Source organism: Mastomys coucha, chromosome X (genome assembly GCF_008632895.1).
Source record: "Mastomys coucha isolate ucsf_1 chromosome X, UCSF_Mcou_1, whole genome shotgun sequence".
Lineage (NCBI taxonomy): Eukaryota > Metazoa > Chordata > Mammalia > Rodentia > Muridae > Mastomys > Mastomys coucha.
The window spans coordinates 7344761-7349788 of record NC_045030.1 but is presented as its reverse complement, the minus strand read 5'-3'; the positions used below and the strand labels follow the sequence as shown (position 1 = coordinate 7349788).

Sequence of the window (5028 nt, the reverse complement as noted above, 5' to 3'; positions counted from 1 at the left end):
CTGTCCTGGAACTCACTCTGTAGACCAGGCTGGCCTTGAACTCAGAAATCTGCCTGCCTCTTGCCTCCTAAGTGCTGGGACTAAAGGCGTGTACCACCACAGCCCAGCTGAGGCACTTTCAAATGCAGCTTGGTCTTCATGCAGGTCCCCCAACAACTGAAGCAGAGGCTACCTGTGGATCCTGTTCCCCTAGCTGGACCAATCTGCCTGACCTCAGAGGGAGAGAATGCACCTACAGTAACATGCTGTGCAGGGGAGGACACCCAGGAAGGGCTCCCCATTCTCAGAGAAGGGGAGGAGAGATGGGGGGAAGATCTGTGTGAGGGGGCACTGGGAGGAGAAGCTGATAGATATTGGGATGTAAAGTGAATAAATAAATAACTTTCAAGCCAACAAAAATACTGACCTCTAGAACATAAGCTACATTATAAAATATAGAACATGAAAGTAGGAGGGCAACAATTAGGAAAAAGGATGAGAAAGGAGACAGGCAAGAACAGATAATGAGGAGGTATAATTATCAAAGTACACAATAACATTTAGAAATAATGAATTCATTTTGTACAATAAAATACACTAATTTTTAAAAACTTAAGAGCAAATACAGTTTTGTGTTGGCTTTTTTTGAGACAAAGTCTTGCTATGTAGACTAGCAGCTAGCCTTAAACTCAAGAGAGCACTGGTCTCTGCCTCTGCCTCCCAGGTGCTGGGATTAAAGGCTTGCAACACCATGCCCAGCTGAAGTTTTCCTTTTGTTTTGTTCACAGGTTAGCTAACCCTGCTAATAAACATGCAACTTTTTAAAAACTCTTTCAGAGCCCTGTGACACTTATTTTTACAATTAGTCAGCCAAAAGAAAATGAATTTAGGGACTGGAGAGATGGCTCAGCGATTAAGAGCACTGACTGTTCTTCCAGAGATTCTGAGTTCAATTCCCAGCAACCACATGGTGGCTGACAACCATCTGTAATGAGATCTGATGCCCTCTTCTGGTGTGTCTGAAGTCAGAGCTACATTCATATACATAAAATATATGTATTCATATACATAAAATACATATATATATATATATATATATATATATATATATATTACAGAGAAACCCTGTCTTGGAAAAAAGAAAAAAAACCAACCAAACAAAAAAAGTTAAAAGGTGAATAGGACATTTTTTAAAGTGGGAAATAAAGTTGTAAAGTCATATTAAAATCAACTTTATGATAAGCTCTGAACAAAAGTGGAATAACTGACAAGGATGACCAATGCCTGTATTCCTAGCTACCTGAAATAAGACTAAATTTCATAATCAGAAAAAAAGTATAACACCCCTGAAAGCTTTCCATCAAAAATTAAATTGTTAACTGTCTTTTTTTTTTTTTTTTAGTTTTTCAAGACATGGTTTCTCTGTATAGCCCTGGCTGTCCTGGAACTCACTCTGTAGACCAGGCTGGCCTACATATTATATATATATATATATATATAAAAAGAATGATCATAGAGATAGAGATGTAACTTGGTGGTAGCATTTAACTGCCCTAGCATTCCTGAGGCCCTAAGGAAACAAGGTACATAAACCCAACATCTGGCTATTTTCATTCCATTAATTATCAACCAACACTACAAAAATGCTTAAAGGAACCCTTAGTCTTAAATTTTTTACTGAAAGTAAAATTTTAAATTAAATGAAATCCTGAGTTCTCAAATTGGAATTACAATTTCACTGTATATTGAGATAATATGAATTCCCAAGAAACCTATTTCAGGAATGTAAAAGTTGCCTAGTATTATTTTAGTCATAAAATCACTAACTAATAACCTATTACTCTGAACATGTTAGTAGAGGTATGGAAAACACCTATTTCTTCGATTTTTCCATGGCCAATCAAGTTATTTTTCAAATATCAATTTTGATAGTCTTAAAAATAAAACTAATCTAAAGCTACTCTCTTACAGTCAACAAACTAAAGGTTCTAAATTTCTTTTAAATTTAGTATCAATTCAGTATCATTTCTCTAATATGGCACCTAAGTTAAAGTACCACTAGCTAGGTATGACAAATGGCAGGCCCTCCACTGGTATAATAATAATAATACCTATATAATGTAGTAAATGAGAATGTTTAAATGAGTAACAGTGTAATTAATACTAAATAAGTGCTAATTATGCTGAAAATAGAAAGCCATTAGAAAAAATCCATTTTCTTATTTATTATCTATAAGAGTTCTATAATAATATGCAACAATAGCCCCACAGTTTTAACTGATACAGTATCAGAATCATTCATAGTACTCTTAAGATATAGCTTTTATTCCGTCCCATATCAGATAAACAACAAAACCACTCCCAAGTGATTCTAACATCCAAAATATGAATACAGTAAATCCTTCCCAAACACTGTTAGAACGTGTAAAGACACTAGACAGCAACAAATAACATGGTTCTCAAGATCCTAAAACAATGAAATGGAAACTAGACTTGTTTTTTAATTTTTGAGAACCATTTCAAGATCAAAAAACTTATCAGGTAAGTTCAAAAAACTTATCAGCAAGAAAAGAAATGTGCAAAATAGTAAAAGTATTGTGTGCTTTTAAAATAAAATTCAAGTAGTTCAACAACCACAGAATATTTTAATTCATAAAGGATCAAAGACTAACCCATATATATACATATCTGTGTGTATGTGTGTTAGTTTTTTTTAAAAGATTTATTTTATGTTATTTAAGTACAGTATCACTGTCTACAGACACACCAGAAGAGAGCATCAGATCCTATAACAGATGGTTGTCAGCCACCATGTGGTTCCTAGGAATTGAACTCAGGACCTCTAGAAGCAAGAGCCTGTGCTCTTAACCACTGGGCCATCATCTCTCTAGCCCATCTGTGTTAATTTTAAATTAGTGGCCACACACCTACCTGTGTGCGTGCGTGCGTATGTGTCTGTTGGTCAGAGGGGTGTCAGATCCCCTGGAGCTGGAGTTACAGTCTGTGGGGCTGCCTGATGTGAATGCTAGGAATCCAACTTGGATTGTCTGCAAGAACAGTATGTACTCTTAACTACTGAGCAATTTCTCCAGCCCCAGACATCCCTATATATTTCAAATAATTTTTTCTCATCTGCTTTAAACAAAGACTGGTTCCAATAATAAAAGTCTAGAAATTTAAAAACCTTAAAAATTGATCCATTAAATAGAAAAAATAAACGAATAGAATGTTTTCATGTGTCCAACTCATCAATAACTTAATGCCTAGCATATGGCAAATATCCATAAGTAGCTTTATTAATATTATGTCAAAAATAGTTTAAAGAGACACCACTAAATTACTCTTCTAGGGATTATCTGAAAATGTATTTCAAGATGCTAGTAGACAAAAGAACCAAAGTAAATCCTACTGGATGGAACATTTCACTGATAGGCAGGAAATGAAGGGATCCCCATGAAATGCTCCATAATTTAAGGATGAAATCTGCTTTTCAAAGTTACTTTTGGAAAAAGGAAAAAAAAAGACCCCTAAGATTCTTGTCCATGCCGTCCTGGTCCTTAATCCTTCCAGATAGTTCCTTAGATTCTACCAAGGTCAGTAAACAAAAGGAAGAAACAGCAGAACATTAAGATAACAGCGTATGAGGGGGGGAGAAAAAGCATGAAGACATTCATATAGCTTAAAAGGCTTTTTAGTAAGAGAAAGCAAAACATACTTTTTCTTCTTATTGTCACCCTTGAAACATTAAATTCCAAATACTTCCAGCTTTAATTCTACCCCAAACACTGGAACAATAAAGTATAAAGGGTTAAAGTCACAAGTATGACAAAGCAAGTAAGTTTAAACATTGCAAAAATAAATATCCCTATTTCTGTATATTTAATATCTAAATCTTCTAAGAATTGGAAGGCATTTTGCTGAATCCAAAATGGCAGCCTGGTGGGTCAGTAGACTAGAAGGATCTAAAGAAGAGTTTGTAGTCTCTATTTTTAATTAAGTTCAAGTGTAACCTAGCCATGGTTAACCAATCCTTATACTAAAGGAAGCTAATGAGCTTCTTCATTACTGGCTGCAGAGTTCCCACGTTACATACACCCAAAATAATTCTTCACAAGTCAAATTATACAAACAAGAGAGATGGAAGGCTGGCGGGTTTTAAGGTTAAAAAAAAAATTTACTTCAAATGCCTCTCCTACTAACAGAAACATGAAAATATTACCAAACCCCACAATTCCTTCATTTACAATCAAGGACCCTATGCGGCAATTACACACACCTGTAAACTGTGGCTGTGAAAATTCAATTAACGGTGTAACTACAGAACTTCCATAATAATAATTTAAGCACATTGCATCTAAAAATCTTATCATTCCAGTCTCTGAAGAAACCCAAACAGAAACGAAACCCCAGCTTCGCACCTGTTTAACTTAAATATTTCACAATGAATGAAAAACAAGCCATTTATCAAGCCCGAAGCCTCACATCACAAGCATCTGAAGGTTTTATTAGTTACAAACTTGCACATACTAGTATTTTCTTTCTTCGTCTTCTTTTTTGTCGTTCGTCAGGAACAGCTAAAAATACAAAAGTGGTAGGTCTACTCTCGCTTGGAAACGATTTGGGCATCAAAACATCCTTCCGGGCCTTTGGCCGCGAGCAGATGAAGCGGGGTGAGGGAGGTGTGGGGGAGCGATAACCGGCTCAGACTTCCCAGGGCACAGGGCCACCGAGAGACTGCGGGTTATCGTGGGAGGGCGGTGAGGAGGCAAACTAGTCCGCAGGCCTGATAGCCAGGCGTCGCCGAGGCCTAGCTCTCCCGCTCCAAATCACTCCACCTCAGTAATGGCGTTTGGTGTCAAGTGGAACAGGCTGAGGCCGTCCGCGGCCCGGTTAAGGGGCGCGCGAACCAACCGTCCCCGCCCCCACCCCCACCCCCGGCGCGCCCGCGCGCCGTCGCGCTCCGAGCCGACCTCCCGCGCGGGTGGAGGGGCGGCACGCCGCGCCCGGAGTCTCCATCCTCCTCCTCTCCACTCTAGTCAGGACGGGAAG

At 38.1% G+C, this 5028-nt stretch overlaps 1 protein-coding gene across 9 annotated transcripts in view; it reads right to left on the bottom strand.

Moving 5' to 3' along the window:
- The window catches only part of Usp9x (ubiquitin specific peptidase 9 X-linked), a 138204-nt gene that overhangs the window by 101681 nt on the left and 31495 nt on the right, over positions 1-5028 (bottom strand). The gene's annotated exons all lie outside the window — the stretch shown is intronic.